Source organism: Triticum urartu, chromosome 4 (genome assembly GCF_003073215.2).
Source record: "Triticum urartu cultivar G1812 chromosome 4, Tu2.1, whole genome shotgun sequence".
Classification (NCBI taxonomy): domain Eukaryota; kingdom Viridiplantae; phylum Streptophyta; class Magnoliopsida; order Poales; family Poaceae; genus Triticum; species Triticum urartu.
This window is the reverse complement of record NC_053025.1, coordinates 191,486,130-191,513,747: the sequence shown is the minus strand read 5'-3', so window position 1 is coordinate 191,513,747 and position 27,618 is coordinate 191,486,130. Positions and strand designations below refer to the sequence as shown.

The following is a 27,618-nucleotide window of genomic DNA, read 5'->3' as shown; positions in this document are numbered from 1 at the left end:
CGAAGAAATAACCTTCCAAGTGGCCCCTTTCAACAGCGGGTATCACGCCCTCTTAGGACGAGATGCATTTACGCGCTTCCAAGCGGTACCCCATTACAGATACATGAAGCTTAAGATGCCTGGGCCCAACGGTATAATCACTCTAGCTAGTGATCCGGACATAGCACTCTGCGTCGAAAACAAAACCGCATCCTTGGCCCTCGAGGCATTATCTGAAGCCCTCGCAGCCGAAGAATTAGCCACCCTGCGCTCTATGGTGGACAGGGATGATGTGTTCCTAGAAAAACAACCCAAATCCACCTCCTTCAAACCAGCGGAGGAAATAGTCAAATTCCAAGTCCATCCAACGGACCCCAAGAAGACAGCATCCATCGGAGCACAATTGGAGCCAACGGTTGACACCGCGCTATGAGAGTTCCTGCGCGAGAATTGGGATATATTCGCCTGGCACCCTTCTGATATGCCAGTAATCCCATGCAAGTTGGTCGAACATAGCCTCAATATATTAAAGGGGTATAAACCGGTCAAGAAAACACTGCGGCGCTTTTTCAAACCCAAACGTCAAGCCATGGGAGAGGAGCTAGCCAAGCTAGTTGAGGCCGGATTCATCAGAGAAATAAAACATCCGGACTGGCTGGCAAACCTGGTGATGGTACCAAAGAAGGACAAATCCTGTTGGTTGTGCGTCGATTTTAAAGACCTCAATAAAGCTTGCCCTAAGGATCCATTCCCCCTCCCCCGCATTGATCAAATCATTGATGCCACCGCAGGACACGACTCACTGTGTTTCCTAGATGCATATTCCGGATACCATCAAATCAAAATGAAGGAGTCCGACCAAGCTGCAACAGCATTCATTACCCCATATGTGCCATTCTGCTTCAACACCATGCCCTTCGGGTTCAAGAACGCCGGCGCCACATACTAACGCATGATTCAGACATGCCTGGAGAAACAGATCGGCAAGACAGTTGAAGCTTATGTGGACGATGTCATCATCAAAACTAGGCACGTCGAAACACTAATAGATGATTTATGTCTCACATTCGACAACCTCCGCGTGTACGACATTAAGCTCAATCCGGAAAAGTGCGTTTTTGGCGTCCCGGCCGGAGAACTGTTGGGTTTCATCGTTTCCAATAGACGAATTGAAGCTAATCCAGCCAAAATCCGAGCTTTGTCGCAATTGTCTACGCCAATAGACCTTAAACAAGTTCAAAAACTCACGGGTTGCGTGGCAACTCTAAGCCGCTTCATCTCCAGATTGGGGGAAAAGGCACTGCCACTCTATCGCCTTTTACGATGAACTGATCACTTCGAGTGGACGGACGCGACAACAACCGGACTGGAGGAAATAAAAACCCTTCTTGCGAGCAATCCAGTCCTGGCCGCACCAAACGCCGGTGAACTGATGTTACTATACATATCGGCAACACATCAGGTGGTGAGGGTCGTACTCGTCGTTGAACGAGAACAGGATGGACATAAATTCCCGCTTCAGAAGCCAGTATACTATGTAGCCACTATCCTTACACCATGCAAATGCCAGTACCCCCATTATCAAAAGATTGCACACGCGATCTTCATGGCATCCCAAAAGCTCCGTCACGACTTCCAGGAGTGTTCGATTACGGTGGCTTCCGAAGTACCACTCAATGACATTATAAATAACCGCGATGCCACAGGCCGGATTGCCAAATGGGCCATTGAGCTCCTCCCATTCGACATTACATACAAACCACGACGAGCTATTAAATCCCAAGTACTGGCTGACTTCGTTGCCGAATGGACAGAGGCCGAACTCCCTAAAGAGTACGGCACATATTCCAATTGGGTTATGTATTTCGATGGCTCCAAAATGCTGGCAAGGCTAGGAGCGGGCATCGTTTTAACGTCCCCTACTGGAGACGTCGTTCAGTACGTACTCCAAATACTATACACAGACTCCAATAACGCAGCCGAATACGAGGCCTTATTACATGGTCTCCGGATGGCTATCTCCGTGGGCATACAATGCCTAGAAGTGCGGGGGACTCAAACCTTCCAATATCTCAAATAAATGGAGACTTCGACGCCAAAGATCCGAAGGTGGCATCTTATCGTAACGCAGTCATAAAAATGTCGGCCCAGTTCGAGGGGCTCGAGTTCCAACATGTGGCTCGAGAAAGTAATCAAGCGGCAGACGTTCTTGCTCGTATCGGCGCTAAGCGCGACCCCGTCCCACCTAATATCTTTCTGGAAAGGCTTTTTAAGCCATCTGTGGTGTGGCAGGGGGAAAATGGCAACACTAGTCCGGATCCGAACATAACCCCAAATTCCGAAAACACCGACATCATCGGAGGCTCAGCCACCGAAATAACACCATCGGTGCATCTCATTATGGCAGTCATTGCCCCATGGACCGAACCCTTCCTGGCCTACCTTAACAGGAAGGAGCTTCCTGAGGACCAGAATGAGGCCCGCTGCATTGTCCGGCGTTTGAAGGCCTACAAGTTTCATGACAGAGAGCTCTATAAGAAAAGCGCTACCGGAGTTCTTCCAAGATGTATCTCCGAGGAAGAGGGGTGGAAGCTCTTGGCCGAGATTCACGCTGGGCTTGGAGGTCACCACGCTGCAGCTCGGGCCCTTGTTAGCAAGGCCTTCCGTAGAGGGTTTTATTGGCGGATGGCCCGAGCAGATGCACATGACCTTGTCCAACGTTGCGTCAGATTCCAACTCTTCGCCAACCAAAGCCATATGCCCCCCACGGCCTTACAAACAATCCCCATCACTTGGCCTTTTGTGGTCTGGGGACTAGATATGGTCGGACCCCTTAAAGGAGGAAGCCATAGGAGAAAGTATCTGCTGGTCATGGTGGATAAATCCACTAAGTGGATAGAGGCCAAAACAGTCAAAACGGCCAAAGCGGGGCCTGTAATAGATTTCATATCCGGAGTGGTACACCGTTATGGTGTCCCACACATCATAATAACCGATAATGGCTCTAATTTCATAGTCGATGAAGTGAAAAATTGGTGTGCTAATCTCGGTATTAAACTCGATTATGCCTCGGTCTACCACCCGCAGACAAACGGTCAAGTCGAACGGGCGAATGGTCTTATTATGAGCGGCATCAAACCTAGACTAGTGCGGTCTTTGAAAGAATCAGATAAGCACTGGGTGGAGGAACTTGACTATGTACTCTGGGGGCTGCGGACCACGCCCAACCGCACTACTGGATATACACCTTTCTTCATGGTGTACGGTGCAGAAGCAGTGTTACCCTGCGATATTATTCATGACTCACCTCGAGTGCGCATGTACGAAGAGAGAGAAGCCGAGCTTGATCGGCAGGACAACCTAGATGCCTTGGAGGAGGAGCGCGACGTCGCAAAAGCCTGTTCCGCATTTTATCAACAGCAGGCTCGCATGTATCAAAGCAGAGAAGTGCGGCCAAGACTTATAACGTTGGTGAACTCGTTCTACGCCTGTCGGAGAAGAAAAAGGACAAGCTCAAGCCCAAGTGGGAGGGTACCTTCATCATTGACGAAGTTCTCACCGAGGAGCGTACCGCCTGCGTGATGCGTCAGACAATCACCTGGAGCCGAACCCCTGGAATGCGGCCAGACTAGGATGATTTTATGCCTAGCACCAAACTACTGTGTTTGTCTCCTCCCTCCTATTATTAATGTTATTTTTTCTCTCTTTTCGTTTTTTATCTTTTTCTTTCGTTTTGCTCTTTAGCCTTACGGTTTTAGTACGGCTAGACCGTCCTTACCTGATGCGTACACCTCTGCATATGTACGTTCATTATACCTGGGGTCTTCTCGTACAAAAGCTTGCTATTATTCTTTGAGCATCAAGCTCACCACATATGCGTTTTTCCATATGTACCTTTTCTTTGCCACTATATGCATCGATATGACTTAAGTTTTGGCCAAGCTGGGTTGCCTGGCTCCTGTGCTTATGCCCTACGGTCCCGTTAGTTCGGCTAGGGCATAAAGGGAGCACCTCTGAGATTGTTACTGCCGGGTCATCCGGATGTGTACCTCGGACTGGGTGAAGCCGAAAGCTAGCATTCTTAAGGGAATATTCGGTAGGTGAATTAAAGATGTTTTCGCATTCACTTCACTGTGAAATCCCAGAAGTTACTTACTCTGCAATTTTTTCAATCATAGTTCGGACATGCACATTAAACGCATGCACACCCAGGGAAAGGAACCCTTAACGGAACTATTCTCTCTGGAAGATGTTTCTTACATAATGTAATATAACATAACTAGCTGGATACACATTGTCTATTCAAGCAACTATGACCCCTACGCCTGGTTCCCATGCATACCCCAGTATATTATGCCGTAAGGGTATTCGGAAACACTCCACACCTTCGGGTCCAGAGGTCGAAGCGAAAAGGTCGGCCATGACAATTGTTTTTATTATCCAGTTAGAAGGAAAGTACATAGTCACCTAGGACTCAAAAACTTCCTCCTCTATACCGTCCAACAGGCGGTCTAATTTACAATCCTGTTGGGAGTATCTAGCAGCCACCTCTACTTGGCCATATACTAAACTAACGGGAATTTCTTCCCCATTTGACCCTACCGGTCCGACCCGGGCCATGTGATTCGGATCCAGCTTGGTATATCATGTTTTTATCATGGCCCAGGCTTCTCGTGCACCCTCCCGGCAGGCCGATATCTTCCACAGTCGGATACGCCGCAGCGCTCCCTTGGACAGCTCTACAAGCTTCTCCATACTCCCTGGAGGGGAGTCGGATGGCCATAAGGCCTTGGCTACACTCCGCATTTCCAGTCGAGCTCGCTCGTGCAACTGCGACAGCTCTTGCAGAAGATCACTTGATGATCCGGACACCTCCTCTTCAGGATGGGCCCGTCAATATACCTGCAATCACAGCTATATCAGCTACTGTTACTTCCAAACTGTTATAAGATAAATGCGGTCACATACTGAATATGCCACCTCATAGTTTTTGTTGTCCTTCACGGAGTCAGCTTGCTGAGCTTGCACGTCTTTCAGTTCTTCGCCCAGTTTGGTGTTCGAATCCTGGAGCTTCTTTTTCTCCTGAACGACTTTTGTTAACACATGCTTGCCCGCTGCTAGCAGTTTTTTGGCTCTGTGTTCTTCGCCTCGAGCGGCGTCCAGCTGCTCCCGCAGTTGGTCTAATGATCCAATACAATGATAAGCAACCAGATTAGCATTGTTAGTGTACAATTATGATTTCTCAATGGAGGGAAACATTACCGGGGGATGCCTTCTTGGATTTCTCCAGTTCGGCATTGGCAGAAGATAGCTGGCGCTGACACTTTTCTAGTTCCTGAGTTAACATGGTGTTCTTCTCCATAAGCACCTGATTGTACATTGATCCTTAAATCAGTTGTTTCAACTACTTTAAGTCTCGGGGGCTACCAGTATATGGTTATCATAGTCAGACAAAACAAAATTACATGCACATCTTTTAAATGTTGTTTTGTGGCTCTGTTAAGCCCATCTCGAGCAGCTTGGATATACGCATCGGCGGAGTTGAAGGCGTTAAATGACTCTTCTAAAAAGCCAGGGTCTTGTAAAATGGCCCTGCGGCGCCGATGATTCATGGCGCTCTCCACTTCCGAGTTGGTGACGGATACATCATCCGAATCCTCTGCTGGAGGACAGTCCGGCGTCACCCCCGCTTCATCCCCCGTCTTCATGGCAGGATTTGAATCCTGGCTGCGGGAAGTATGACCGGCCAGACCCCCGGATATAGTCCGGCACACCTTTTTCCTGATGAAGGGTAAACGGAAAGGTTATAGTTGGATGTGATTGCCAAGGGGCATACTTGAAAATTCATACCTCTTTGATGAAGGCTCGGCCGTATCTTTCTTTGGCTTCCTCTTGGAAGGCTTGCCTGGTATGGGGGACGCTCTCTTCGGAGACACTCCCGGGGCAGCATGGCGCGCCGAACGCTTCCCCTTCTAAGCACAGGACAGTGTGGTGGGTAAGAAGGAATGAGAAAACTCTTTTGGACAAGGTGTCTTCGGATTACTTACTCGTGAAGCACGAAGGAGGCCAAGGTAATCGGCAATAATGGGTACATATGTACCGTCGTAGCTCATTTGATAAAATACTCCATCCTCAAGCTCCACAAAAATGTTCGGATCTTCCTCATATCCGGGGTCATGGTCATGGATCCCCTCGACGGCCTTTTGCCATTCCTGTTATGAGTAAGATAAGACGCTGCCTGTCAAGAATGATTCAGGGACAAGAATAAAATAGTGGAGCTGAACCTTACCCAGCTGGGAGGATTGTACATGAAAAACCCATCTCGGATTTGGAGACGGGTGAACTCCTCCTTCTCCCCTTTATACAGCTCGGCCAGTATTTTGGCTAGGGCGGCAGGAGTCTTTGGGCCCTTTTGGCCATAGCGTGAGGTGTCGTCTTCTCCGTTATACTGCCACATGGGCAGCCCTCTGTATTGAAGTGGCTGGACCCCCTGCGTTATCGAAATCGCCATCACCTCGGCTACTGACAATCCAGACTGGGCAAGCATCTTAATCTTGCCTAGCACAGACTGGTCTCTGAGCTATCCTCTTCCTCGAGGCTCCGAGGACGCCAGCTATGGCGTTTCTTCAGCGAAGCGTTTGAAAACTCAGGGAGGCCCATGCGGACAGGGTCGGGTAGAGCGACATCATCGATGTAGAACCATTTGGACAGCCACTCTTAGGGAGCTTTCTTCGGCATGCCGGACAGGTATTCGGTCCCGACGATGCGCCACACTTCGGCTCCTCCCACTTTGAAAATTGACTCACCTTGATTGCGACAGACGAGGCAGAACAGTCTTCTCCACAAATCGAAATGGGCCTTGCAACCCAAGAATAGTTCACATAAAGCGACATAGCCCGCGATGTGCAAAATGGAGGCCGGAGTAAAATTATGTAGCTGGAGGCCGTAGTACTCCAGAAGCCCTCAAAGGAATGGGTAAATTGGGAACCCCACGCCCCTCAACAGATAGGGGATGAAGCACACACGTTCTCCCGCAAACGGATTGGGGAAATCCTCCGCCTGGGTTTTTCCGTTGAAGGAGGCCAATCCTGCTCGAACAGGGACCAGATCTGCAGGAGGAAGAAATCCATGCGTTTAGGGGTGGACTAACGAGCAGCTCGGCTCGTTAAGCTTGTACTCGTTAAGCTCGTGCTCGTTAAGGCTCGGCTCGTTAAGCTCGTTAAGATTAACGAGCAGAAAACCCTGCTCGGCTCGGCTCGTTTGAAGCTGGTTAAGCTCGTGAGCGCTCGCGAGCGCTCGTTAAATGATTATAATATGTTATGATATACATGATGAATGTATAGGTATGGTTTTCAAGATGAAATATGGTGACTATAAAAAGAAATGAAGTAGTTTGTTGCCTCATATGTCGATTAGATTAAATAGATGGGCTGAGATGCTACAAAAAGTTTGTCACATAAGATAAAAATATGTGTTGTGTTGTTGCTAACGAGCTTAACGAGCTACTCGTGAAACTCGTTAGCTCACTCGTTAAGCTCGTTAAGCTTAATGAGCTATAATCAATGATTGGCTCTGTTCATTAAGAAGCGAGCTATGAGCTTAACGAGCCGAACTATCAAGCGCTCATTAAGCTCACGAGCTACGAGCTTTTGGTCCAGCCCTACTTGCGTTTGCAGCTTCGCTAATTGGCTGTGGGGCACGAAGCACCTCTCCCACTCACCCCTCTCTAGGTTGGAACGAGAAGAGGAGCTGGGAATGTTGGGCATGTTGGAATGATTTTGTCTGACAGTGCCTGAGGATTTTCTCCCCGTGATGCTGAAAGGATCTGAGATCGAATATCTTTAAATAGACACTCTTTCTTGCAGGGCTAGGCTGATATTTGCAAAAAATACCCTGACTATCCACATTCACCCGACACGTGGAAGATGAAGTCATAAATGCATAGAAGCCAAGGGGTGGGGCGTTGAACTGAAAGCCAAACACCCTACTTGGAGGTCGTCAGAGGAGGAACCCGCCTTGCAATGCCAAAGACAATCTGCGCACCGAACACCTTGTCATTGAAGCCTGGTTCGGGGGCTACTGAGGGAGTCCTGGATTAAGGGGTCCTCGGGCGTCCGGCCTGTTAGCCATGGGCCGGACTGATGGGCTGTGAAGATACAAAGACCGAAGACTATACTCGTGTCCGGATAGGACTCTCCTTGGCGTGGAAGGCAAGCTTGGCGACCGAATATGTAGATTCCTTTCTTTGTAACCTACCTTATGTAACCCTAGATCCTCCCGGTGTCTATATAAACCGGAGGACTTGGTCCAGATAGAGGATACTCATTATCATAGCCATACACGCTAAACCTCTAGGGTTTAGCCATTACGATCTCGAGGTAGATCAAATCTTGTAACACTCATATTCATCAATATCAATCAAGCAGGACATAGGGTATTACCTCCATAGAGAGTGCCCGGACCTGGGTAAACATCGTGTCCCTTGTCTCCTGTTACCATTGACCTTAGACGCACAGTTCGGGACCCCCTACACGAGATCCGCCGGTTTTGACACCGACAGCGACGAACTAGTAGGGCGGCTAGCAACGGAGGCAAGGTACGTCCATTCCCTTCTCTGTATATACATGTTGATGCTCACATTGGATGGATGAACAGATCTATCTTTCTGTGTGTGCAATGTTCTTCCTCAATTTCTTCCTTATATTGTTGTCTAGATCCATGGTTAGATGTAATTGGTAGGCATATTTTTGATAGCATGTATCATTGTAGATGGTCAAGATGAGCAAAATAAAAAGGATGTCTATGGGAGCACTTTATAGATGGTCAAGATGAGAAAAATAAAAAGGATGGCTAGGGGAGCACCTTGTAGATGTATCATTGTAGATGGTCAAGATGAGCAAAAGAAATAGCATGATTTTTTTATTATTTGTATGTGAGAGACATGTATTGGTTGATTGCTTTTGGATGTGCCAAATGAACTTGCTACCTTATGATATTGTTGCTGAAAATTGTGTCCTATGTCAATATATATTATTATGTTGTTTTTCTTGAAAATACAAATAAATACTGCCGAATTTTTGAATTTCTGTTATTCCATTTTTCATTCCATTCTTCCAAACCAAACACTGGAACGAAACCAACCTGTTCTACTTTTTTGCATCTACCAAACACAGGAATGGAACCGGCCCGTTCCTCTAGAATGGAACCATTCCATTCCATGACAGTTGGTTCCTCAACCAAACACACCCTTAGATGAGCTATTAGTGGAACAGCTAGTCCTTGCTGATATAGGATGCCTCTTCACATCCTTATTGCGTACCCGGATGACCGCCCGTCGCCCAATGGCCAATAGATGTTATGTAGATAGAGCATATCACATACGTCTTATTAGTAGCAATCGTCTGTGTTATTATCGGTCTTCGCACACATTTCTGATTACAGACCTATTTGCCCTATATCACACACATCTTGTTATACTGAACCATTTTTGTTCTCTTGTCTCAACACAAACAGTTCATCCGAGTGAACTGCATGCCGTATATCGCACACGCCTTGATCTGACTGGCCGTTTCTTTTGTGTTGCCTAATCACAAATAGTTCATCCGAGTGAACCGCATGTTGTATATCGCACACACCTTCATCTAGCTGTCGTTTCTTTTGTTCCTCCTCATTGCAAACAGTCAATTGAACTGAACTGTATGTCCCGCATCGCACGCGCAACTAAAATCCGAACTGTGTTCGATGCATCCGTCATCGCAAATGTTTTGCAACTTTTTTGACAATTTTTTACGCCAGCGTTTGCGATTATTGCATCGCACATGGTTTCGTTGAAGGGTCTCTGATCGTAGTGTCGCGTTAGCAGCATCCTGTAGTAGTGATAGACTAATCTTTGACAGGCATCACGTCTTACATATTACGTTTCCTGCACCTGCCTTCTTTGACTTTCAGGCAAAACGAAGATATTACATACTTAGAGACGAGGCAGAGGAGTATGAGAGGGCGAGGGGGACTGCTCGCCTCAACGATGCAGCCCTCCAAGCGGTGGCAGTTGCAATCCAGTTCAATCCCAACTACGACTTTGGGTATCAACCCGGCCAGCCGTGGCCATAGAACAACTTAGGCCAAAAGTCTAAGCTTGGGGGAGTACGTATCTCTTACCAACATTATATTCATGCATCACCCATTCATTCCGGTTGTTGGTGTTTATCCTTTTTCATTGTATAATCCATGTTAGTTTATTTTCTTGCTTTGTTCTTGTGTGTTTGGAAAAACTTTGATAAAATCCAAAAATATTTCTTGTTTCTTTTTATTTTTCTTTCTAGTTTAATTAACGTAGTATTAAAAGAAAACCCAAAATATTTCTCATTCTTCTTTTACTTGTTGGGAGCTTTCCTGTGTAAATATTTTTTCTCGTTTTTTCCCTTCGTTTCGCTTTCTTGAGAAAAAAAGTCCAAAAATGTTTTAGTGTGTTTCTTTGAAATTCTTTTCTTTTCTTTGGTTTGTGAGGAGATGACCATGATGAAAATGATGAGTTGCTCTCATACGCATTATTGTTGATCTAACAAAGAGCCCATATTATCTTGTCTTCTCCTTTGAATAAATGTTTTAATAATATTTTAGTCCATAACACGTGCACTCTTATTATTATTCACATCGTTCGGTCGTACAAGTGAAAGGCAATAATGACGAAATTTGGTGAAATGATTGAGATGAGGAAAAGCTAGTATGAACTCGACCTATTTTGTTTTTGTAAATATGATTAGCTCATCAGTCTTGATTCATCCTATTATGAATGAAACATGTTTGCAATGACAATTAGAGATTATAGTTACTCATGCCATGCTTAATTAGCTAGGAGTGGATAATGGTTTATCATATGTGCGAACATGCATTTAAAATGGTTACGATGTAGTATGATAGGATGGTATCCTCCTCTGAATGATTCAAGTGGCTTGACTTGGCACATGTTCACGCATGTAGTTGAATCAAAACCAACATAGCCTCCACAATATTTATGTTTATGGTGATTTATATCCAACTCATGCTTGCTTTCAATGTTGATTAATCTCAATGCATGTTTATGACCGTTGTCGCTCTCTAGTTGGTCGCTTCTCTATCTCTTTGCTAGCCTTCACTTGTACTAATCAGAAATACTGCTTGTGCATCCACTCCCTTAAACCCAAAGTTATTCCATATGAGTCCACCATACCTACCTATATGCGGTAATTACTTGTTGTTCCAAGTAAATTTGCATGTGCCAAAAATCTAAACCTTCAAATAATAATTTGTTTTGTATGCCTGAATCACTCATGTAGTGACGGGGGGCTGTCAGTATCTTCAATGCTAGGTGGGTTATTCTCACGATGAGTGTTTATTCGCTTGTCATGCACGAGAAAGTGGCTGGTAATCGGGATGCCCAGTCCTATGATCAAAATCAAAATCAAAATATAATAATAAACCAAAACTCCCCTGGATTGTTGTTGGTATGGAGGGTACCCGAGGATTCGGCTAGTCATGGATTGTGTTTGTTGGTGGAGGGGGAGTAAAACTTTACCATTCTGTTTGGGAACCGCCTATAATGTGTCTAGCATGGAAGATAGTGAGATCTCTCGGTTGTTATGTTGACAATGAAAGCATGCCTCTCAAAATTATATTCATCTCTATTTTAAAAGCTTCGAGCTCCGGCACCTCTGCAAATCCTTGCTTCCCTCTACGAAGGGCCTATCCATTTACTTCTATTGTTGAGTCATGATCTTCTCATTAAAGCACCAGCTGGAGAGCACTATTGTCATTTATATGCTTTGTTTTTAGTTGATGTTGAGTATGAGTGTGACTGGATCTCTTTTGCCATGAATTACAATGTCTAGTCATTGCCTGAACATCAGCGGTGCTCTGCATTTATGTTTTGCGGCCTCAAAAAGGGCTAGTGAGATACCATTTTGTCATATTATATCATGATTGTTTTGGAAAAGTGTTGTCATCCGAGATATCTTATTATTGCTCGCTAGTTTGTTATGCATTGATATGAGTAAATGTGAGACCTAAGTGTTATTGTGAATATGGTTAGTTCATAATCTTTGCTGAAAACCAAAACACTAGTTATACATACTTGCAACAACAAGATCAAATGGAGTTTGTAAAAGTTTTTCTTTGTCACTTTCAGTTTGTCAACTAAATTTCTTGAGGACAAGGAATGGGTCAAGCTTGGGGGAGTTGATACGTCTCCATCGTATCTACTTTTCCAAACTCTTTTGACCTTGTTCTAGACTCTAATTTGCATTATTTGAATGGAACTAACCTGGACTAACGTTGTTTTCGGCAGAATTGCCATGGTGTTATTTTTGTGCAGAAATCAAAGTTCTCGGACTGGCCTAAAAATTTATGGAGAATTTTTGTGGAATATATAAAAATACTGGCGGAAAAAGATACCAGAGGGAGGCCACCCAGGAGCCACAAGCTCTGGGGGCACGCCTCCCAGGCTTGTGGGCACCCTGGAGCTCTGGCAACCCTAACTCCAACTCCATATACACCTATTCACAGAGAAAAAATTCAGGGAGAAGGATTCATCGCGTTTTACAATACGGATCCGCCGCCACGTCCTGTTCTTCATCGGGAGGGCTAATCTTGAGTCTGTTCGGGGCTCCGGGGGGTTGAATCCGTTGCCATCGTCATCATCAACCTTCCTCCATCGCCAATTTCATGATGCTCACCGCTAGGAGTGAGTAATTCTTTCGTAGGCTCGCCGGACGGTGATGGGTTGGATGAGATTTATCATGTAATGGAGTTAGTTTTGTTAGGGCTTGATCCCTAGTATCCACTATGTTCTGAGATTGATGTTGCTTTGACTTTGCTATGCTTAATGCTTGTCACTAGGGCCCGAGTGCCATGATTTCATATCTGAACCTATTATGTTTTCATAAATATATGCGTGTTCTTGATCCTATCTTGCAAGTTGTAGACACCTATTACGAGTTATGATCCGCATACCCCAAGGTGGCAATAATTGGGATTCTTTCCGGTGATTACCATAGTTTGAGGAGTTCATGTATTCACTAAGTGATAATGCTTTGTTCTGGTTCTATATTAAAAGGAGGCCTTAATATCCCTTAGTTTCCTTATGGACCCCGCTACCACGGGAGGGTAGGACAAAAGATGCCATGCAAGTTCTTTTCCATAAGCACATATGACTATATGCCGAATACATGCCAACATTACATTAATGAATTGGACCTAGTTTTGTGCCTCCCTAGGTTATGACTGCTATGTGATGAATATTATCCAATAGAATCATCCATCGTTGATCCAATTCCTATGAACTTTTCACGTATTGATCTTTGCTACGCTACTTTTGCCGTTGCTACTATTACAATCACTACAAAATCACTATTGTTGCTATTACACTATTACCGTTACTATCATACTACTTTGCTACTAAATACTTTGATGCAGATATTAAGTCTTTCGGGTGTGGTTGAATTGAAAACTCAAATGTTAATACTCACGAATATTCTTTGGCTCCCCTTGTGTCGAATCAATAAATATGGGTTGAATACACTACCCTCAAAAACTGTTGTGATCCCCTATACTTGTGGGTTCTCAAAGGATAAGTGAATAAACACCTCTCATGAGAATAACCCTCTTAGCATGGAAGATACTGACCGCCCTGATGCTCCATGAGTGGTACGGGCTCACAAAATAGATGATTATTTGAAGATTTTAGAGAAGGCACATGCAAATTTACTTGGAACGGCAAGGTAATACCACATTTAGGTAGATATGGTGGACACTCGTGAAAGAAACTTGGCTCAAGGATTTGGATGCACAAGCATTATTCCCTCTTAGTACAGAGATTTTGGCTAGCAAAAAATTCTAAGCAAGCACCACATGTTGGAGGATCCATAACAATATAACTTTGATGCAAATATACCCAACCACAACTCATTACGTTGTCTTCCTTGTACAACTTCAACTAATTTGATCAAGTTTGAAAATAATTAATGGGTATTCACAACCATAAAAGATGTCCAAGATAATATATTTGCATGTGAAAGTTCTCTTCCTTATACTAATCATTCATGAATTGCTTGTATGACCAATACTTTGATTATCAAACTTCAATAGATTTTACTTTATGAACCCAATCTGAAATTACTACCAGGAATGATACAAGCATATGTAGCACATATAATCTCAACTTTATGGTATTCAATTCATTAAACAATTTAATCTTAATATATAAGTGAAGCACAAGAGTAAATGACAAACTACTCCAAAAGATATAAGTGAAGCACAAAGAGTAGTTAAATAATTGAGTAGCTATGTGAGGACTCTCTCTCATTTAATTTTTTTAGATCTGAAGTACTTTATTCAAACAAAAAACAAATATAAACCACATTCCAAGAATAGCTCATCTCATGCAAAGAAGCAAAAACTTAGGCTCAACCCATACTAACCAATAATTGTTGATGAAGAAAGGTGGGATGCCTACCAGGGCATCCCACAACTTAGATACTTAAGAATTCTTGGAATATTATCTTGGGATGCCTTGGGAATACCCAAGATTGAGCTCTTGTGTCTCCTTAATTCCTCTCATATCACGGTTTCCCTAAATCTTAAAAACTTCATCCACACAAAACTCAACAAAAACTCGTGAGATAAGCTAGTATAAATCAATGCAAAACCTTATCATTCTCTACTATAACAAATTGCTAAAATTATAATTTAAAATTGCATACTAAATGCCTCTGTATATTTAATACCCATGTCCTCAAATTGAATCATTAAAGAAGCAAACATATGCTAACAATGCAAACAGTAATCCATCGAAACAGAACAATGTGTAAAGGAGGAATAAAGATTCATACTTATTTAACTCCAAAAATTCTAAATAATTACCATACCGTAGAAAATTTATCATAGCTTACTATGTAAAAATTTGTGGATTTTTATCACTTTTTGATTTTCCTAAACAATTCAGAAAATGATAGAAAACTTTCTGTTTTAAAACAACAACATATGGGCAAGCAAAATGAGCATGGTAAAGGCTATACTTGACACTTTTATTGGAATAAAAGATAAAAAACATTATTCTAAATAACAGCAAGCGAATCCTAATACAATAAAATGGCACTCCAAGCAAAACTCATATCATGTGACAAATAAAATATAGTTCCAAGTGAGGTTACCGATAATGTTAAAGACGAAAGAGGGGATGCCTTCTGGGGCATCCCCAAGCTTGGGCGCTTGGTTCTTCCTTGAATATTACCTTGGGGTGCCTTGGGAATTCCCAATCTTAGGGCATTGCCGCTCCTTATTATCCTCATATAAATATCTCACCCAAAACTTGAAAACTTCAATCACATAAAACTTAACGGAACTTCGTGAGATAGGTTAGTATGATAAAGAGCAAATCATTAACTTTGGTACTGTCAAGACAAGATTAATTTTTTATCACATAATGCCTACTATGCCCTATCATTTCTACAATGTATATTGACCAATATAAGCCATAGAAACTAGAAAACAAGTAAACTATGCATTGAAAATAGAATCTGTCAGAAACAATACAGTATGTAATGATCTGAACAACAACCATACTTATGTAACTCGACAAATTGTAAAAAATTAGGACAATGTAGGAAATGTGTATATAAATCATGTGTAGAAAGTTCAGGATTTTTTGACGCTCCAGTGATTTTAAGCAATTCTGTTACTGGAGGCAAAAGTTTCTGTTTTTGCACAGAATCAAGTCAACTATCATCCACACTATCCCAAAGGCTTTACTTGGTACTTTATTGAAACAAAAGCTATAAAACATGATTAATAAAGTAGCATAAACATGTTAACACACAGAAATAGTAGGGGTCAATATTGGGTTGTCTCCCAACAAGCGCTCTTCTTTAATGCCTTTTTAGCTAGGCATGATGATTTCAATGATGCTTACATAAATGATATGAATTGAAACATAAAGAGAGCATCATGAATCACGTGGAAAGCACATCCCACTTCCAATGCATAGGGATTTTGTGATTAAACAATTTGTGGGAGCAGGAATCAACTAGCATAGGAAGCATGACTTCAAAACTTTCAACATATAGAGAAGAAAATTGATATTATTGAGATATGTAGAAGCATATATTCCTCTCTCATAATAATTTTCAGTAGCATCATGAATTAATACAACAATATAGCTATCACATAAAAGCATTCATTTCATGATCCACTAGCATAGAAATTTTATTATTCTCCACATAAGCAAATTTATTCTCATGAATAGCAGTGGGAACAAACTCAACAAAATAACTATCATGTGATACTTGATTGGGATAATCCAATTGAAAATTGAAGTCGTGGAGACAAGATTCATGGTTATCATTATTCTTTATATCATACATGTCATCATAATAATCATCATAGATAGCAACTTTGTTGTCAAAAATAATTGAAACCTCTTCCCAAATCCACTTTTATCAATATTGTAATAAGATTCAACACCCTCCAAAATAGTGGGATCATTACTTCCTAGAGTTGACACTCTTCCAAACCCACTTCCATCATTGCAATGATCATAAATAGGAGGCATGCAATCATCATAGTAAATTTGCTCATCAAAACTTGGGGGATCAAAATATCATCTTCATCAAATATAGCATCCCCAAGATTATGGGTTGCATATGATTAGCATCATGGATATTCATAGAAAGCATACTAACAAAATCGCAATCATGCTTATCATACAAAATTTTTATGCCAAACATTTTATTGAATTCTTCTTCTAACACTTTGGCACAATTTTCCGATCCATCATTTTGAAGAAAGACATTATAAATATGAAGCATTTGAGGAAACCTCAATTCCTTTTTTAGTTTTCTTTCATAAACCAAACTAGTGATAAAACAAGAAACTAAAAGATTCAATTTCAAGACCTAAAGATATACCTTCAAGCACTCACCTCCCCGACAACGGCACGAGAAGAGAGCTTGATGTCTACACACAACTTACTTTTGAACATCAGTACAGACACAAGCGCTCATATACACGCGCATACACTCACCCCTATGAACGCACACACGCACACCCTACCCCTATGAGCACCTCCGAAAGACTGAGCCGGCATATCATCTTGAGATTTACGAAGTTACCGTAGGCACCTCGTCTTCAACGGGAACGTCTCCTCCCACTGAATGTGCATCGCCGAAAATCCTGAAATAAATCCAGGAATAAATGTGAGCATCAGGATTTGAACCCTAGTGGACTGGGGATACCACAGTCCCTCTAACCGTCCAACCACAGGTTGGTTCGCTACACACAACTTATTCTTGTAGACTTGTGTTGGGCCTCCAAGCATAGAGTTTTGTAGGACAATAGCAATTTTCCCTCAAGTGGATGACCTAAGGTTTATCAATCTGTGGGAGTCGTAGGATGAAGATGGTCTCTTTCAAACATCACTACAATCAAATACAAGAAATCTCTTATGTCCCCAACACATCCAATACAATGGCAAATTGTATAGGTGCACTAGTTCGATGAAGAAATGGTGATACAAGTGTAGTATGGGTACTAGATATAGGTTTTTATCTAAAAATAACAAAATAGCAAGGTAGCAACTAATAAAAGTGAGCACAAACGGTATTGCAATGTTTAGAAACAAGGCCTACGGTTCATACTTTCACTAGCGTAATCTCTCAACATTGCTATATAATTGAATCATATAACAATCCCTCAACATGCGACAAAGAGTCACTCAAAAGATCTTATCTAGCGGAGAACATAAGATGAAATTTTTATAGGGTACGAAACCACCTCAAGTTTACCTTGCATTTAGTGCATATAAAATCAAAACTCTACTACAACTACATGTGGGTGTTAGTTAGCAAAGAAGGTGTACAAATCATTTGTGTGTTGCTTTGCGAGTTTTTAGTCATTGTCCGAGAAGCGGGGAGAAGTTTCAAACATTTCGGCCACGAGGTGCGGCCATCGGCGTAGTTAGTTGGTATTTCAATTACAGGAAATTCAGAGGGAGTCTGGGCATCATCAAAATCGGGGCGTGCCCGTGGCGTGCTCTCACGACCCCGTGGAAAAACGGTGGTAAAGTTTCGCACAAGTTTTGATGATCGCTCCTTGGAAACTGGAGCATCTCACAAGAAGGATCATGGTTTCCGAAAGGAGACGTGTCAATTCAAACTCCACTGTCCGGTGACTTCATTGTTTGGCCTTATAAAAATTCCCCAGTACGCAATCACCATTATACCATGGGTTTGATTTTCTGGCGCATTTCAAGTATCGTTAGCTATATTTAAGACATTTATTGAATTTAACGTGCATTTTGTGCATATAAATAAAATCATAACCGCAACTGCATGAGTTTTCGAAAGGGATGAGGATTACCGTTCAATCTGGGAGCATCCAGCGGTGCAGACGTACGATCCGTGGGGTTTGGGTTCTGGCCAATCAGAACGCATGACTCAGAGACCACGCACAGCAGGGCGGCATCGGCCACAGGTTGGTAGGCACACATATTTCGTGAGTGAACCGTGTGCTATTTGAAAACATTTACATTAACTAACAACATATTTTCGTTTGTATGAAAACATAAGTTCATCGTTTCGCCCCGAATTTTTTCCAAAGTAAGAAATCACCATTGTACCCTAAGGTTCGATTTTCTGGTGCATTTGAGATCTCGTTTGCTATATTTTAGTCACTTTTTCGCATTTAACATGCATATATATATCTGGGCTATTCTGTTTCGCGCAACAGAATATTATTCTGTTACCCTACTTGAACTAATGGTTTTACGCGGTTGTAGTGATGATTTTCATCTTGTCGAACTGATCGTCTTTTCGTCGGAATGGGGCGTGTAATATATCGTTGGAAAGCTCTTGACATCTACATGGCAAATATATACGAATTTTTTTGCAAAATCATCATGGTTTAAAAGCAGTTTTGAAAAAACTGTTTTTTTCAAAACCGAAAACGTGAATCGTATTTTGGACTCAATTTTCAAACGGTTTGTCGGAATTGAGCAAATAAGATGGAGTTGGAAAGCTGGTAAAAATCCGCATCTTCCATACACCTACTGTTTTTTCAAATTGTATACAATTTAAAAGTAATTTAAAAAACGGTGAAATTCTAGGCGAAACATATTTTCGTGTTTTTTTGCAAACGGTTTGTCGGATTGACGCAAATGATACGGCGTTGGAAATCTATGGAAAATGCGCAACTTTTTCGTGTAGAAATGTTTTTCTAATTCCTTACGGTTTAAACTCGAATTCAAATACGGTCAAATTTGATTTCAAACGCGATTTTTTTTAAAGTTTGTCGAAATGGGGCAAATAATATACCGTTGGAAAGATATCGAAAATGCGAAACTTAGTCATGTTGAACGTTTTCTCAAGTTCGTAACCATTGAAGAGTAATTTTGAATATGATGAGACGGATCCTGCTGTTTTCCCGTCTGAAAAACGGAGTACTCGTACTGATCCATGTGTGTGTCCGTACTGATTTACTTTTCATTGAGTAATTTTGGATGGTTCTGGAAAAAGATTACTTGAACCGATGTCCGTACGGGTTGTACTGAGCGTGTCTTCACAGACTAGACTTTAGTCTGTTTTTTCGGTATCGTTTTCCTCGTGACTTTTCAATGGTTTACGATATCATCATCCCCAAGCTTGCATGGTTTTACATCGTTTAATTGAATGACATTTTTTAAAAGAAAAATGATTTGTGTTTTTTTAACTCTTAACATTTTTTCAACGATGTTTTGGACTTCTCCCATTCTACGACTTGAACTTTTACCATTTGAATTTCCATGGTTTTTTTTTGTTTGAGCTTTTTCCCAAAACTTATCAGGGAGGTCGTGTTGAACTTACAACTTCTAATTTGCGAACTTGTTGTGTTTTTACAATTCCAAAGGTAGCAAGGAGTAGGAGTTTCACCCAACAAAGGGGCTAATTACATAGAGCAGCCGCAGTAATACCACAGTCAGATCGATAGCTAGCAGCGATAGTAGTGATTACCAACACACATACACATGAACTGATGACAAACTTGCACACGACCTGACAAACAAGAAAATACATTAACGCACAAAAAGAATGCAATACACATCCCCATGGCTAATGGCAGAGCTTTGTTGCATCTAGGTTCACCCATTTACTGAAAGTAGAACTTCTCAGTTTTATTAATTTGTGCTGATGTTTAAATGTTCACTATTTTGGCCTACATCAGAATACTGAGAACAAAACAATATTTGCTTATTAAGGCATAACACACAACACCTCTTGTGCTATAGGAAAACACATATACTGAGGGGAAATTGAACATAGAATCGCCAAGTAGGTGAACTGAAAAGCACACATAACATGTACTGAAAAAGAACACAACATCCTTAGCACTGCATCGACCACCTGTGGCAAAGGTGAACGGCTTGCGGTGGTAGAGGCGAACAGCCTGATCGCTGCGTTGTCGCACGACCTCGTGTGGCGGAGGCGAACGGCTTGTGGTGGCAAGGGTGAACGACTTGAGCATTACATCATCGAACGGCCTTGTGTTGAGGTAGTGAACGGCCTGGACCATGAAGGTTCAAGCAGGTTCAAGAAGTGGTGTTGAGAGGCTGTGTGGGACTATATTTACTCAACTGCTTCATGCCACCATTCCTGCACAAACACAACAACAATCAAGTAGCATGCACAAGTTCTTGTAAAAAGAACAACAAGTTCATGTACATTAACATTACATGTTCACAATGAAACCTAAAAAGATGTGTACTTTGAAATACTTCATTTTACTTCCCAAATACTTCATTTGTTTTGAAATATGAACTTATATATTTATTTCTGTAGAACTTATTATGTTTTCCCTCCAAACTACAAGAACATGATTGGTTTACTTACCACAAAATATTTTATTCAAATACTTTCTGTTTTTTTTATAAGCAAACTGATGGAAATCTTGACAGTGCACTTCGGTATTTTATTCAAGGTGAACTGATGTATTTGCAATACATAGTTACATACTACATCAAGGTGATATCTCTATACTTACAAACTTTATGGAAGGTGAACTCATAATTTTTCTTTTTGAACTTTGTTTCTTTTTTCTTCGAACTGGTACCAATTTCCACCATGTACTTGTGTGATTTTATTTTCAAACAATACAAGACAAGAGCTTTATTTACATCGTCGATACATGTCCAACCATTTCATTTCTGGAAAGCAAGCAAATGTCTTTATCCTATTTATATAACCCAACCTTTTTTGTAGAAGTGAAGCACAACCCGATCCCACCACCCCGAGCATGCCACCGTCGTGCCCATCGCCGAGCGCGCCGCCGCCGGCCACCTGCCTAGCGCCGCCCCCCCTTCCCCAGCACACATCGGCCGGCCACTGCCTCAGCACGCCGCCGTCGCCCCACTGCCCCAGCGCGCTGCCTCCATGACCTCCCTCCCCCAGTGTGCCACCGCCTACCCCTGCCTCCGTGCGCCACCACCTACCTCCGAGCGCCGCGGATCTTCGCGCACAACTGGCCACCGCTGCCTCCCGCGCCAACTATGTCCTGAGACTAGACATGGTGGTGGATCCAAGATCCGCCGAGGGAAAAGGGGAGCCGCTGCTCCCTGTTGATGGCCGGTCCTTGCCACCGGCCGCCGCACTCCCGACATGTCCCGAGCACCAGCACCCCTAGAGGCTCGCTCCCCTGCACCCTTGAACCAGCGCCATCCACCACTCGAGCAGGGTGGCAATGGTGACAACATCCAGCGGTCCTCGTCTGCCTCTGCTCGCCCTGCCTTCATCACCGACCAACCGTGCAAATCCATGTAAAATGAGTTCAGGTAAGTTTAGATGCCTGTACAAAGTTCAGCCAAGATTCAAGCACATTTCCTGCTGGCCACACAATTCTTGAACTGACGGCCTTGACTTACGCGTGCTGATGGCCACCTGCCTAGGCAAGCACATTTCCTTGCTTGCCTAGCTGCTAGCCGGATTCTTGTTCTATTATGGGTGCCGTGGTTATTTGAACTTTAATTGCAGCTGCTATTACAGTGTGTGCGTACATGACTGAAACTGTATGATGTGTGTGCCATGGTTACCTGAACTTCAATTCTAGCTACTATTCAAATCTAATACTAGCACGTACAAGACTGGACTCGTACTACTACGTACTAGTGTGCCATTTTGCTTATTCTTTCCTTGAACTTTGCATGCTCTCTATTCTTTCAGAGATTTGTTCAAAGCTAGTTCCTCAGAGGTGTATTCTTTCATAGATATGTTAAAGCTAGTTTTTTATTCTTTCGGAGATATTTTATTTTCATACTTTCAACTCACATTGTAGCTTTTTTCAGTTCAATGGATTCCAAAAAGGAAAAAACTGTGGATGGGTGAGAAACCAACTTCCTGTACAGTTGTGCCATGACCATTGGACGACCCCGACCACCAGCACCACAGCTTCCCGACCTCCTGCTTGCATCGCCATCACCCGGTGGGGCTCTGCCGCCGGAGCACCCTGGCCATTCACAGCCACCACCCCAAGCCGTTCAACGCCACCACCCCAAGCCGTTCATTGCCAGCAGCACTCTGGATCCCACCCCTCGCCCTAGGAGTTTCAGTTATCGAGTGAGTTTCAGTCCAACTTGAGCTCCCTGAGATGATCATATAATTAACTTCAAAATTACTACATGGTCCATGTATTTTACAGCAAGTCCATGTAGTGCTACATGCGAAGTAAAAAAATTACTCCTAGTGAGAGTTCATTTAAATCCTGGTCAGTTCATCTCCTCAAAACATATTTACTTCTGCTCTGCTCTGATCTTTCTCCTGAATTGTTGATGCTGCATCCTCTCTCTCATGATGTGATGTTGTTGATCTCTTGTAGCTAAAACATGGTCCCATAAACATCCTATAGCTGACCACAATCTGTAATTTTGAAACTACATGTTGTCCTGGTCCTTGAGCATCTTGCAGGCTGACAAAAAAAAGTGCACTATCATTATGATCTTACTTTGACAATTATTACATGGATGATGGATGCTGTAGCAAACTAGATGAAAGTAACGGAGGACACCAAGTGTACAGCAACCGAAACTAAACCTCGTTTTATTGTTAGGAAGAGAGGAGCCCCAGCCGGATACAAGAGGAGGACATCGATGGCTCTCGGCGGCCATCGACGGGGACTTGAATGCCCCAACCCTCAAAGCTCGCCTCATCTTCTACAGGCAACAGGGGGCGTCTTCCCTCCTGGCGCCCGTAGGCCTATCAGGCAGCCTCGGCTCGCCGTCGTCGGGATCTGGCCAACACCGGCTCCTAGCGTTGGATCCGTTAGTGCCGGATCTCGCCGCTGCAGGATGCGAGGAAGAGGATGAGGTACAACATGCAACAACGAAAGAAGGTGCAGAGCCATCAACTAGATTTTGTTTGGTTAAAGAAGGTACAGGGTCGACGACTGTATTTAGATCATAATAGGATCGGTTCGCGTTGGTGGCGCAGTAGTGCTGCGTAGGCAGCTGCTACCAATCTTCACCAAGCTGGGTGAAGCCTTCAAGGTGAGATGATCGATTGCTTTTTGTCCACTGTCACCCTATTTAAGATTACTGACCTGGTTCATCTTATTTCTCTTGTTGATGCAAACCTGCTCACTTCACAAGCCACGCTCACAGCCACCATCGTAGACTTCGTGGCTGGCCTGCTTATCTTTATTGTATTCTAAATCGGAGGCAGTGCACGACCCAATGTTTGACTTTGAACATTGACACTGACGACGGACTCAAGCACCACCACATTCTTGGTACGTAGACCGGCACCTCTAAGGGCTTACCCGAGATGTTTTTTAGCCATTTAACAACTGATTTTGTCATGGGATAAATTTTGATGGATAAGATTTTAACAAGGTATAGAGCAATGTAGTCGAGATGACACAGTTATGCAAAATGTGTAGACAGAATTTGAGACATTTACATTGGCAGGTCTATTCACTGATTATTTATTTACTCTGTATTCATCAAAATTTATTTATTTTGTACTACATTGTAGAGTGTTCGATTGACGCAAGCAGAGATGGCCATGATGCTAGCTGATAGCACTTGCTAACTGAAGAAGTTTGCATACCTTTTCTCAAATTAAAAAAAGTTTCTTACCAACTAATGAGCCTACCAGTTATAGGCCAGTTGCTCTAACTCAACTTTAGGTCGGTACTTTCCTGTAGAGTATACCTCTGTAATTCTCCATCCAAGATACTAAAGTTTATGCTTCGCTGCTTGCACACACTGCAATTCAAGGCAGATCTAGATTACATCCCTAAGCAACCCACCTATATTGGTAAATTTTTATTGTGTTATTTAAATTAAAAAAATTAATGTACTCTGCTGGAGAAGTCACAAGCCATATTAATTTCAGAAGAAAACATTTCTAATTAGTGGTTAAGGTCTTGTTGTGTCTAAAATGAAAATTCCAAACAAAAACAGAGGCACAATTTGTATTTATACGATGAATAATGGAAATTTCAATTGCTAAATTTAACTAAGGTTTTTAGAATAAATTGTGGTCTCTGAGCTCGTCTCACGTAATCCATCAACTAAATGTATTATATTAGCATGTCTAATTCATAAGTGCAACCAGCAATTAGTTTAATTTTCCCCTCAAATAAAAACAATTAGAGTTTTGTTTGATTTAAATTAACAAAGTGGCCTACACATTATTTATATGCACTATAGTTATTTTGTTCTCAATGGCTTGATTTGAACGCCGAAATTTTATTATCCCTTATTTCGTTGCAACGCACGGGCCCTTTTGTTAGTATATATATATACTCTATATATAAAGAAAGAGTAGCACTATTCTGATCCCAAAATTAGAATAACTATTTGGATCACAATCAGCATAGGGGCGATCGGACTTTCCTGAGATCCCCCGATCGGTAAAACAAAAGAAAAAAACCACCCACCCGCTAGCCACAACCCCTCCCCCAACCTCCCCCGATCCCATCTGGCCCCTCGCCCCGATGTGCATCGCCGCCGCAGTCTCCCTCCCTGCCCCGTGCCGCCACCGGGCCCCGGCCACCTCCCGCGCCGCTGCCGGGCCCCGGCCACCTCCCCCGCCGCCGGCTGGCCCCGGCCACCTACAACGCCGCCATCGGCCCCCTCCCCTGCCGTAATCCAGCCCGAGCGAGCCCATCACCGATTGCTTCTTGCCCCGCGGCGGAGCGCCGCCGCACACCCACCCACAACTACAACTCCCCCGCCCCGCCCACATCGACCACACACGGTGCTCGGTCATGGGGACAACTGAGCGGAGCTCGAGCTCTGGCTCCTCTCTCCTCTTGCGCGCCACCGGCCATTGCACCTCTTCGCGGTACACTCGGCCAAGGGGGCAACCAAGCGGCGCCTGAGCTCCGGCTCCTTTCTCCTGTTGCACGGGCACCAGCCCTTGCCGCACGCCTTGGTGCACATCCGCGCCCATTGGCCCCTCTCTGCTGGCCCGCCAGCCACTACGGCGGCGCTCCGGCGACCTCTCCACTCCTGTCTGCGTGTTGCGGCATGGACGAACACCTCCTCCCTTCTAATGGCAAAAATGGGGAAAGGAGCAGCTTCAGTTTAAAAAATGCGGCAGCTTCAGTTCAGTTTGTAAGAAAGGAGCAAAAAAGAAAGGTTGCTGGGCTCGTTTGTGCACTATGTGCATAAAAATGGGGAAAGTTAAACTTCATTATTATTGCTTGCTCCTCCAGTGGCCGGATCTCGCCACCATGACCACTCAACTCGTGTTGTCGGCGACCTGCCAAAGCCTAAGCGACGACCTGTCCGAGGCCTAAGCATGAACTTCATGCTTGAATCTTCTCCAAATTGATATTGCCTGCAACGGGGAGGGGCAAGCCTGTAGTCCAGCACTATGAAGGGAGGAACTGCTTCTACTTCTCTTCTGAAATCTCAATGCCATGTCTTGATTTTCAGAGGTAGTTTTTGGTTTGTACCAACCATTTAAGATGGTATCTCATCTGAATGTGGTATGCATGCAGGCCAGCGTTCTCAAGTGGCAGAGCGGAGCCGTTTGCCTAGCGGGTCGAGCAGGTCGTCAAGGGACAGCTCAATGCATATTTCTACAATCAAAGGTAGTTTCTTTGATTTTGCTAAACTGATTCCATTCTTCTGATTTCTTGCAGGAGTTCAATGTATATTACACAAGAAGAAAAAAACAAACACTAGGTTGCAGATGTTGTGTTTTGTGATTGTCGTAGGCTGACAGCCAAGACGACGTCCTCCACATTTCCTACCAGCTCCGCCCAATCCCAGCACCGGCGCGACCCCAGTGCGGCGCCTGATTCCGCCATCCCGCATCCGCCTGCATACGCCAGTGTGCCACCACTAACGACCTGCCCGACCCCCCTGGCCTCCTATAAACTGCTGCTGCTCCCTGTACTTTTTTGGATGAAGTTAGGTGATGTAGCTATCTTTGGATGTAGCAACACAACTATGGATATTGTGATGATGCTATTAGTCCAGTGTACATACTACAGAGTTACATACGTAATCACGTACTGCTGAAATTGATCTCTAGTAGTACATCTGACAGTGTGTTTTACAACCTTCTCTTTTCGCTTGATCTTGCCAGCACCACTCGACCGAGAAACACGATGACAGTGACACGCTGGGCGAAATCGGAGAGAAGGCAAGGACGAGGCGGAGGAGTTCCTGAAGATGGCCAAGGAGAAGACTGACGACGTTGCCGAGGGCGCAAAGGAGACAGTGCAGGAGACCAAGGAGGTGGTGCTCGGCGAGTCCGACGATGACATGGACAAGTTCAAGCAGCGGGTCGAGCAGGGGAGCTACGATCAGAAATAAGTGAGAGGGAGGTGTTCCCTTGGTGTATGTTCGCGCGCAGTCATGGCCTGCCCAAAGCCATTAGCTCTGCAATTTGTATGTCAACCACTAGGCTTGGTATCTGTATGTGTAATGTGATCTTGGTACTATACAACTTGCCACTTCCCGCAGAATAAGTAATATTGAGCTTCTGAATGTTTTTTCTTCTCGTCTGAACTTGGATGCACTTTGCAAGAATGTCAGTATATGTTCAACAAGGCATTTGCTTTGATATAAAAATTGAATTTGGATGAGTTGCTATAAAATAGAATGTGTGGCAGGTCGGATACAAAAACAACTGAAGTTCAAAGATAATAGTTGGATACAAAAATAGCTGAAGTTCAAAGATAACAAACTGGATAAAAAACCAGGGAAACTGTATCAAAAAAGTATTTGAACAAGAGTTCTGTGGCATGTGCAGAATTAGATCAAAAAAATAAGAAGATAACAATGAAAGTGTGTGGTGTGTGTGTGTGTGTGTGTGTGTGTGATGTAGATATAGAGTACTAGCTGGTGGGCATGTTCAGTTGTATCTCCAGGTGCAAAAAACCGGTGTGTTTGTCCACTCGTTTCAGTTTCACAGGTTGGTTTTCTCCCAAGTTTATCTTAAAATGCATCAACGTTGTGGAGATTTTCCCTATTTCTAAAAAGTAAAACCAAGAAGGTCAAATTAAAAGAACAGAGCAGTTCGATGCTCACTAAAACTTTTGGATTTTTCTTGTTTTTTAAAAATACCCAAATATTATAAAAGTTAGATTTTCCTCGTTTCTAAAAAATAAGAGAGAAGGCCAACTCAA

General features: G+C 43.3%; 2 long non-coding RNA genes across 3 annotated transcripts; one reads left to right on the top strand and one right to left on the bottom strand.

Annotated features, from left to right (window-relative positions):
- Positions 1-20,179: 20,179 nt before the first annotated feature.
- Positions 20,180-23,757, bottom strand: LOC125551268. Of its 2 annotated transcripts, XR_007302374.1 has the most exons (4): positions 23,064-23,757; positions 22,711-22,938; positions 22,368-22,615; positions 20,180-20,633 (listed from the first exon to the last, which is right to left on the bottom strand). It is a non-coding gene; the product is annotated as an uncharacterized LOC125551268 (long non-coding RNA). The 2 variants fall into 2 exon arrangements; XR_007302372.1 differs by lacking the exon at positions 20,180-20,633 and having other exon boundaries at positions 21,815-22,615.
- An 8-nt stretch (positions 23,758-23,765) lies between these two features.
- Positions 23,766-26,990, top strand: LOC125551267. The gene is made up of 2 exons (XR_007302371.1): positions 23,766-26,032; positions 26,125-26,990. It is a non-coding gene; the product is annotated as an uncharacterized LOC125551267 (long non-coding RNA).
- The last annotated feature ends 628 nt before the right edge of the window (positions 26,991-27,618 follow it).